This window comes from Terrapene carolina, unplaced genomic scaffold (genome assembly GCF_002925995.2).
Source record: "Terrapene carolina triunguis isolate 2854851 unplaced genomic scaffold, T_m_triunguis-2.0 Scaffold97, whole genome shotgun sequence".
Classification (NCBI taxonomy): domain Eukaryota; kingdom Metazoa; phylum Chordata; order Testudines; family Emydidae; genus Terrapene; species Terrapene triunguis.
The window spans coordinates 4,833,976-4,844,636 of record NW_020664448.1 but is presented as its reverse complement, the minus strand read 5'-3'; the positions used below and the strand labels follow the sequence as shown (position 1 = coordinate 4,844,636).

The 10,661-nt window shown below is 46.1% G+C and overlaps 1 protein-coding gene across 1 annotated transcript in view; it reads right to left on the bottom strand.

The window, feature by feature from the left end:
- Positions 1 to 10,661, bottom strand: part of AAMDC (adipogenesis associated Mth938 domain containing) — a 20,375-nt gene that overhangs the window by 1,528 nt on the left and 8,186 nt on the right. The gene's annotated exons all lie outside the window — the stretch shown is intronic.

The following is a 10,661-nucleotide window of genomic DNA, read 5'->3' as shown; positions in this document are numbered from 1 at the left end:
CCCCACGGGCCAATTTCCTCCAGGACATAAATGATTTCCTTCAGTAACAACCTCCCTCAGAACACCATCCTTGCCATCATACATTTCACCTCCCTATACACCAACATCCCTCACCAGCCTCACTGCCTGCTTCAAATATTGACAAGACAATGAACACTACAAATCGCCACCTCAAACATCGCCCAACACCCATTTGATTCTTGCCCATAACAATTTTACATTCAACAATTGTCCAAACCATCGGAACAGTCATGGGTACTAGGATGGCTCCCCAATATGCCAACCACTTCATGGGCCACCTTGAGGAAGAATTTCTTGAAAATTGAAGAATTTCTTGAAAATTGTACCCCAAAACTGTTGATGTACGTAAGAGACATCAATGATATTTTTATCCTCTGGAAAGATGACCTAAACTCCCTGATAGATTTCCACCACAACTTCAATAACCACCACCACCATCCATCCATCCATCTCTAGAACACTCCCACACTAGCATCAACAATCCTGGACACCACAATCAGCTTCAACAAGGGAATCCTACAAACAATTATACACAAAAGCCACAGATCACCATGCTTACCTTCACACATCCACTAACCACCTCAAACACAATCTGTTTAGCTACAGCCTGGCACGCAGATAACACGGAATGTGCTCAGAAGAGAAAGTTTGGGATACACACCTTAATACAATTAAAACTGCCTTCACTAAACAAGGATACTCCCCCAGAGAAGTAGATTGTATCATGGAATGGGCCACACAAACCACCTGAGAGAAGCTACTTCAATGCAGAATCTCCCCTCCACCTGCACACCTCTGGTTGTCATCTACCACCCCACACTGGAACCCATACAGCCTACCAAACAATTACAACCCATACTCGATGAGAACCACACCCTCTTCTGGCCTTTAAACAACCTCCCAACCTTGCAAAACTCATCAGCAGAAGCAAACTCCATAGACCAGTACACATCAACTCAAAGTGGCACCAGACCCTGCCATAACGGATTCAAAACCGATAGACACAGCTCCACTGATGCAATGATCAATATCCCTCTCAATGCACCTTTCAAGTTCCATGGGTCCTACACATACCTATTACATCATGTGGTGTACCTCATCCAGTGCATTAAATGCCCCAGTAACAACTATGTGGGCGAAACAAGACAATTGTTATGCTTCTGAATGAACTCTCACAGAAAACAAACAAACAAAACCAAAAAAAACACACCATACCACCCATAGGCAAATGCTTTTCATAAAATGATCACTCCATATCTGATCTCTCAGACCTTGTCCTCAAAGGACACCTCAAAGGTGCACAATGCCTTCAAAAGATGAGCCTGGGGGCTTAAATTCATAACTTTGCTAAATGCTATAAGCCGTGGACTCAAAGACACTGGATTTATGGCTCATTACAACAATCTGTAACCCACTAATCCTCCTTTCTTCCATGACTGCAGAAGTCTTAACAGCCATTTCACCTTGAATGGTCTCTTGCAATATGTTACCTCCTTAAGTTTAATAATCTTTTCTACCTTGTATTTGGATGTGACACTCTGGCCATGTCTATACTACAAATTTTGGCTACCACATTACATCAGCCTAAAGCCACCAGAGTTAGTATATCACCTGTGCACATGTATGCTTGGCTTCTTGCACTGGCACTGTGTGTACTCACCAGGAATACTTGTGTCGATACACAGTTCAGTGCACCAGTGGTAGGTATCCCAGTGTGCAACTCACCATCGTCTAGCACACCGTCTTTTGGGAAGTTATGACAATGCGTGGTGGGGCAAAAACGAGTGATGCAGGGGTGACTGGGAGCCAGGAGGGGGTCAATGTCCCAGCATACAACTTTCTTCATCTCAAGGTCATATATATCCCATAATTTTTGCACCTTTTAAAAAAAAATCCCATGAACTCGCACAGCCCTCCTCGCTGTCCACCATCTTGGACAGAAGCATGAAGCCTGCTCAGCTCTGAACTATTGTCATGAGCGTTGCAAGCATTGGATGCATCATTCTCTGGTATTTGCAGAGCTGCAAGAAGGACTAAATCAGCAGGGAACATGAGGATTTCCTGGAGGACAGATTGCTGTCAAACATAGAATCAATTCAGAGTAGTTGTTGGTATTCACAGAGCAGCTGCAGATGGTGGAGTACTGCTTCTGGGTCTAAGGAGCATGCACCCACTGGTGGGATCACAGCGTAATGCAGACTTGGGATGATGAGCCAGGGTTGCAGAACTTTCAGATGTGCAAGGCCACATTCCTGGATCTGTGTGCGAAGCTCTCCCCTGCCCTCCGGCGCAGGGACACCAGAATGAGGGCTGTACTAACAATGGAGAAGTGAGACGCTGTTGTACTGTGGAGACATGTAACACTAGATTGCTACCGATTAGTGGAAAAATAATTTTGGAATTGGAAAATCCACTATGGAGGCCATTGTCATGCAAGTGTGCAGAGCCATTAATAGTCCCTGGCAATGCAGGACTGTGACTCTTGGCAACGTGCAAGACACAGAGGATGGATTTGCAGCAGTTAGGCTCCCTAAGTGTGGTGGAGCGATAGATGGCGCACACATCCCTATTTTAGCACCAGAATACCTTGCCACAGCATACATCAACAGAAATGGTTATTTTTCTATGGTTATGCAAGCACTGGTGGATCACCAGGGACACTTCATTGACCTCAGTGCTGGCTGTTCAGGGAAGGTGCATGACGCTCACATCTTTAAGAACACAGGACTGTTCAGAAAGCTACAAGCAGGGTCTTTCTTTCCCAACTGCCAGATTACCATTAGCAATGTTGATATGCCAACAGTGATCCTGGGGGACCTAATGCCCCTTGCCCCCCTTGCTCATGACACCAAATACCAGCCACCTTGACAGCTCCAAGGAACAATCCTACTGGCTCAGCAGGTGCAGAATGGCAGTTGAATGTGCTTTTGGTAGAGTGAAAGGAGGCTGGCATTGTTTACTCACAAGATTGGATCTCAGTGAAAAAAACATCCCAATAGTTATAGCTGTTTCCTGTGTCCTGCATAATATCTGTGAAGCAAAGGGAGGAAAAATTGGCGCAGAGACAGAGGTGGAGCAGCTGTGTGCTGAGTTTGAACAGCCAGACACAAAGGTTATTAGAAGAGCTCAACATGGAGATACGTGGCTCAGGGAGGCTTTGAAAGAGCACTTTAACAGTAAGCCACAGTAATGTGTTGTGGTGTACTGTGCTCTACCTGGTCCTACAGTTCTGGGAAGAATTGTGTGGTGCCTGGTGCATATGTATGAACAGAACACTGTCAATGCACCTATTTAATTTTGTGGTGCTTGCTGTACATTTGATTATTACACTGTTTTTGTCACTGAGCCTATGAGTTTTGTCACACTATACAAAACCAAGTAAGTGGGCGCTTTCAATCCCACTAGGCACTCTGCAGCATATGTTGGGAACTAATAATGAATTATTCCAAACAATACAATTTTACTGAGTAATGGAAACATTGCAGGTGCTATAATGGAGTTCTCCGTAGCCTGCAAAGGGAAGCAAGCCCCTGACTGTTGAACCTGTAGGTCCATAAGAGTCTGCAGCATCTGTGTTTGCTGCAATGGTGCCTACTGAAGTTTTATTGTCAACTGGCATGGGAAAGCGTCCTACTGTGGAAGAAGAAATGAGACTGCCATCCCTAGAAGCCTTCAGGAGAGGATTGTAGGGTACCACCACAAAAGTTACATCAAGCTCTCTCAGGAGGATGCTGGGGCCATTTCTCTGTACATAAACAAACTGCTCTGCACAGCTGTCCCCCTCCCACCTAACTACAGGGGTATGAAAAGCAGATTACTCATGCTAGAAGAGGTAGCGGTACAACAAGGAGAAGTAGAGTTAAGTAGTGAAAAGCTGTGTCCTGTTAAGTTGGAGGTGTCATCAGTACAATATTGTAATGGGAAATACATTTACACACTAACCCAAGGTTCCTTCCGCTTCTTGCCTGTGCTCGACTGACTGGACTGCAGTGGAGTCTCAAACAGATCCTGGCTCATGGCATAGTTCGATCCTTTCCTGGTTGCATGTCCCCCATCCTCATCCTCCTCCTTGCTGTTCGCAGCAGCAACGTCAGGCTCCTCAGAGGTATCCAGGGTGGTCTGCGGGGTGCTAGTGGGCTCTTCACCAAATATGGCGTGCAGCTTTTTGTAAAACTGGCAAGTCTGTGGCTTGGCACCAGATCAAGTGTTGGCCTCTCTGGTATGCTGACAGTATACGGTGTGTCTGGATCATGTAGCCAGAATGATCAGCTGGGCACTTCCACGCAATAGAGAGCTGCTAGGTGGGCTCATCAAACTGGACAATCAGGAAAAAGCACTTCAAAAATTCACAGGATTTTAAGGGGTGAGCAAAGGGCTTCCAGTCTCCATGACTGCTGGGCAATGGAGTTCACAACTGTGACCAGAGCAGTCACTGTTGAGCATTGTGAAACAGCTGCTGGAGGACAATTAAGATCAACATAGGTAATGCAGCGTCTACACTTCTGCAGCAGCGATCTCAATGCAACCACCATGACACAATGACACTCGGAGAGGTAGTGTTAATGTGTTGCCATGAGGGGGTGTTTTCAGCAATGGGAGACAAATTTAAGTATAGACATGCACAATTAGATTGACATAAGACACCTTGCCTCAACTTAACTTTGTAGCGTAAACCAGGCCACTGCGTATCTTTCCCAGACCTGAAGAAGAGCTTGGTGTAAGCTTGATAGCTTGTCTCTTTCACCAAGAGAAGTTGGTGCAATAAAGATTCTCACCCACCTTGTCTCTCTAATATCCATGGCTACAACAATACTGCAAAAGGAGGATACTCTAGGTAGTTTAAATGTACCAGTGAAAGAGGATTATCATCAATTGACCATATGATTGATATGCTAACATACTATATAGACCGCTATAAACTGAGAGGATGCATAGCCCCTCTACACATTTATAAAGTATTTCAGTTTGGCAGCTAACGTCTAAGATACTAAAAATTAAATGAATACGGTCAGATTAAAATAACAGCAAAAGTTTAGTGTTAAAAATCAACAAAACCTTATTGAAGTTAATAGGATTACACAGCTGTGACAGAGTAAAGTTTACCCCTCTCCTTTATAAAAAAAAATAAAAATGCCCAGGTTATTAAAACTGAAAATGTTAAATGCAACTTTCTACTTGTTTATATTTTTTATTTTGTGAATTTCATTCAGTATAGATAGTTATACTGGTCAGTTTTTACTTCATTGTATAGTCTGTTTCATTTTCTAGTTCTCTCATACTATCCTAATACTGCAATGTTTGGTAGAGGAATGCTTAAATCCAAACAATGATTTTCATTAAAGAGATTAATCTCCTTAAAATATTTATGGAAGATTTTGACAATTTAAAAAAAAAAAAGTGAATTTTTCACTGATCTACTCATTCCCTTTAACAACAACAACAACAACAACAACCACACACCAACCCCCCCCCCCACACACACACTGTTTCAGAGATTTTTCCACTGTTTTTCCTACATTAACTTTTCTGCTGCTTCTGTCTATATAAGGTTAGCAGTAAATGTACCGTAAACACAAACAGAAGAACTATGCCTTGTATTTGGCTACAGTATGGTCTCTTTTCAATGTGAAAATTGTTACCATTAATCTATTCAAGTCTTTAAAGAGTTTAAAATATTCTTTAAGAATGTGACCGAGTGACTGACCATGTTTTTCTTTCCGTACAAAATAGGCAGCGCTGTAGCAGATCTTTGAACAATTCTTCTGGAAGACAACTATCAAAGGCACATATATGTGATCAGACAACCTGCTAACTGGCATAAACGTGGAACCGTTCCTTCCCTCCCAGAAAATATCCCATTCACTGTAGAAACTAAGGCCAAAGCATCAGCCTACAATGTAATAACATGGCTCTTGTTGTTTCACTACTTTGTTGTTTCCAACTTTGCCCTCTGGCGGATACTCTGATGGTTTGGGGATCCACATTCCTTCCTTCCCCAATCTTCGGTATTACAGAGGACCAGACAACTCTTTTCATTGCATGTCATCCTTGTTCTTTAATCACTGTGTGCTGTTATTGTCAGATTTATTTTTTAAGCAGGAGTCTTTCCAAGCTGAAGCCAACTTTTCACCAGCTCTTTAAGTTCCGAGTGAGGGAAGTCACCATGTTACAGCAATATTATCATCTCCATTCTGCAATGCCATGTGACATCTGGGTCTCATCTTTAGTTCCTCAGGCTAGGAACGTGGCATAAACACCAGGCTGCTCTAGACCCAGCAAGGGAAATAGAGAGTTTGCCATCCCTTTAGCCTACGTAGGTTTGAATGCCCCCTCCTACACTACTCACCTTGTTACAGAGCCTTGCTGGGTGGACTTAACCATTTAAAAAAAGTGTGTTTTATGAAAGAGAAAATTCCTTATGGGCCTTTGAGGTATGCTAGAAACCTTTGTGTACTTTAACAATAGTCACTTAGACCTAAATAAAAGGAAAAGGTATGGCTTAATGTAATTACAATAATTAGATAGCTGGTGAGGGTTCACTGCCTGTGATCAACACTTTGGAGACATTAAAGCCTTGGAACAAAACCAAAAAAGTTGTTTTGTTTCCACAAAGATTCTCCGAGAGGGGCGCTGTTTCTTAACAAACAGATCTAACATGGGAGCAAATACATTATCCCAGTCAATTCTCCTGATTTGGGGGCTAGGGGAGAAAGAAACTGCAGTAGAATTTCTTTGTCTGTTCTCTGTTCTCCACTCTACCTCTCAGGAATCTTGTTCCTTTTTTCCCCATTAGCAGCTGGCACAGAAGTGCAGTCAGCCAGGGAGGTTGCCTTTTATCCCCCAGGGTTAAGGTCACATGGACTGTTAGTCCTTAAAGCTACAGAACCCTGCAGAGCCAGTTATGCAGTTTTCCCAAGGAGAGGACAATTACCTACAGGGCATCCATTTGTCAGCACAGCAGCAAAGGAAGCAATTTATTTCTAACAAGAGTGCAGAGCATCAGGGGCACCCTGGGTGACAGCACCTGTTGCAAAGGCTTCAGCCCCACCAATGGAAACATCCCCAGAGGAAGCACACCCTTGTCTGGGTCACGAGGTAAGTGTTATGACTATCACCCAAACGTTCCCAGTCTGCTAATCAAATAAAGAGAACCTTTTCCTAGCACTTTTGGAGCTGGGAAACCTTAGTTCTGTTCCCTTTTTTTGCTACTTGTTGTATGATCTTAGCCAAGTCACATAAGTGCTCCTTGCTTGCTTCCCTATCTGCAAGAGGAGAATAATACTTAAGTACAGAGCTTTAAAAGTGACCTGCAAAGGGAAAAATATGGGTGTGTTTTTGCTTCTTGATAATGTAGAAAGAAAGTCTGTTTTTTCTTGTATTTTTTTTTTAACGTTATAGATTTCAGGAATGTTGCATCGTATTTTCCCTGCGTTAGCTGGAGGAGTCCTCAGATGAGGCTACTATGAACTTAAAGCTCTCAGCCTTCAGCTGAAGGGTGCTTGTTTGAATCTTTATAAAGAGCATATTCCTCCCAAGCATATTGTAGGTGTTAACAAAACACAAGTTTAAAACAGTCTAACTAAAAATCACTTCCTGTTCAATTAATCAGGTTTCATTTGCATGACTTCTCTGCTATTATAAACCTTCTCGTTCTCCAGTCATCCAGAGATTCTTAAAGGAAAAAATAGGGTAGTTAAGATCTGAATTTCTAATGTAAAAAGAAAAAACAAAACTGACCCCTCACTCTCCTTCAGGCCCTTCTTCTACATAATAAAGTAACACAATAAAAAAAAAAAAAAAGGAAGGGGGGGGTCACTAATCCATATTTTCCCCCTTTGCCAGTCACTTAAGATCACTACACAAAGAGCACTATACACCTCTACCCCGATATAATGCAACCCGATATAAGATGGGTTCGCATACAACGCGGTAAAGCTCTGACATGCTGCTCTGAGCAGCGTGTTAAGGGTGCCGGGCTGGGCTGGGGCTGAAGGGTTAGATAAGGAGCAGAGGGGCTCGGGGGCAGTGGGTCTCGGGGTCTAGGAAGCAGGAGCTGTGGGGGGGGCAATTTGGGGGGCCCCGCAGTCCCAGAGTGGCCCAGGGGATTAGCGGGGGGCTGGGAGCAGCCTGCTCCGCTTCCCTCGCCCCGGCCCCAGCCGTGTTGCTCGGGGGAGGGAGCTTGGGGGAAAGGATCCCTCCCGCACTCACCAGCAGCGGCGGAAGTGGTGCAGCCCGGCCCGCTCCACTCCACCAGCTTCCAGCCGCAGCGCTCCGCTTCCCGCCGCAGGTGAGTGCGGGACCTTTCCCCAACCCCCCTCTCCCAGCGACACGGCTGGGGCCACATCGCTCCGCTTCCCGCCGCCGGTGAGTGCGGAGGGCGTCCTTTCCCCAATCTCCCCGCACTCACCGGCAGTGGGAAGCGGAGCACCACGGCTGGGAGGTGGCGGAGTGGAGCGGGCTGGGGCCACGTTGCTCCTCTTCCCGCCGCTGCCGGTGAGTGCCTGTCAGGGGTGGGGTGTGTGGATAGGGGTCGGAGCAGTCAGGGAGCAGGGGGGGTGGGGTCCTGGGGGTGATTAGGGACAGGGGTCTCTGGAGGGGGCAGTCAGGGAACAAGGAAGGGGGCCAAAGCAAGTTTGATATAACACGGTCTCACCTATAACACAGTGAGATTTTTGTCTCCCGAGGACTGTGTTATATCGGGGTAGAGGTGTATACTGTTAGTATCAAAACTAATATTCAGTGCTGGAAGAAATTTCTCTCTAAAAAGATTCTATATTGAGCTCCTAAACAAGGGCTCCAGGCCTGAAACTGGGTTCACAGCAGGCCAATTGTCTTCAGTGGGGTTCTGTGTGTGCCCACACAAGATATAATTGTAGGTTCAGGACCAAGAGCATTAGTCCTGGTCTACATATAACTTTTGTAACCATTTAACTTTTGGTTAGGGGTGTGTGGGTTTTTTTTGCTGATATAGTTATACCAGTACAACCTCTACTTTGAGAACACAGTTATATTAGCATAAAGATTGGGGTAGGCAAACTACGGCACACAGGATTGCCACCCCCGTGGCGCCGCGGGCTCTGTGCTGCTCCCGGAAGCTGCCGGCACCACGTCCTTGCAGCCCATGGGGGAGGAGTAGCAGCGGGCTCCATGCGCTACCCTCGCCTGCAGGCACTGCCCCCGCAGCTCCCATTGGCTGGGAATGGGGAACCGCGGCCAGTGGGAGCTTTGGGGGAGGTACCCGCAGGCGAGGGCAGCGCCCGGAGCCCTCTGCCCTGCCCCTCCCCTCCCCTCCCACCCAGGAGCCGCAAGGACATGGTGCCGGGCACTTCCGGGAGCAGTGTGGGGCCAGAGCAGGCAGGGAGCCTACCCTGGCCCCGGTGCGCGCTGCTGCTACCCTGGAGCCGCTCCAGTTAAGCAGCGCCAGGCCAGAGCCTGCACCCCAAACCCCTCCTGCACCCCGCATTCTAACCCCCTGCCCTGAGCCCTGAGTCCCCTGCTGCACCCCGCACCCCTCCTGCACACCAACCCCTTGCCCTGAGCCCCCGCCGCACCTCAACCCCTTGCCCTGAGCCCCCGACACATCCTGCACCCCAACCCCCTGCCCTGAGCCCCCTCCCACACTCCCTCCTGCACCTCAACCCCCCGCCCTGAGCCCCCTTGTATACCCTGCACCCCTCCTGCATCTGAACCCCTTGCCCTGAGCCCCTTCCTGCACATAGCACCCCATTCCACACCCCGCACTCCCTCCCGCACCCCAACCCCCTGCTCCAGCCCTACATTCATGGCCCTGCAGGCAATCTCCCCACCCAGATGTGGCCCTTGGACCAAAAAGTTTGCCCACCCCGATAAAGATGCTTTATCCTGGTATAACTTATTTCCCTTCCCATAGCAGAATAGCTATACCAATATAAGCACTGTTATATTGATATAACTACATCCACATTAGAGGGGTTGTATTGCTTTAACTGTATGGTTTTCAAACAGCAATCAATTTGCAAATACCAGAAGATAATAAGGTGATAAGTAACAGCACAGATTTGTCAAACCAACCTAATGGCTTGTTACCCTGTCAAAGAAAGCTTTGTAAATAGGAGGGAAACAGTAAATGTGGTAAATCTTGACTTTAGTAAGGCTTTTGATATGGTCTCACATGACCTTCTCATAAACAAACTAGGGAAATATAACCTACATGAAGCTACTATAAGGTGGGTGTATAAGTGGTTGGAAAACCATTCCCAGAGACTAGTTATCAGTGGTTCAATCAAGCTGGAAGGGCTTATCGAGTGTGGACCCATAGGGATCAGTTCTGGGTTTAGTTCTGTTCAATATCTTCATCAATGATTTAGATAATGGCATAGAGAGTACAATTATAAAGTTTGCGGACGATACCAAGCTGGGAAGTGTTGCGAGTACTTTGGAGGATAGGATTAAAATTCAAAATGATCTGGACAAACTGCAGAAATGGTCTGAAGTAAACAGGATTAAATTCAACAAGGACAAATACACAGTCCTCCAATTAAGAAGAAGCAATGAGTTGTACACATACAAAATGGGAAATGACTGCCTAGGAAGGAGTACTGCAGAAAGGGTTCTGGGGGTCACAGTGGAGCACAAGCTAAATATGAGTCAACAGTGTAACA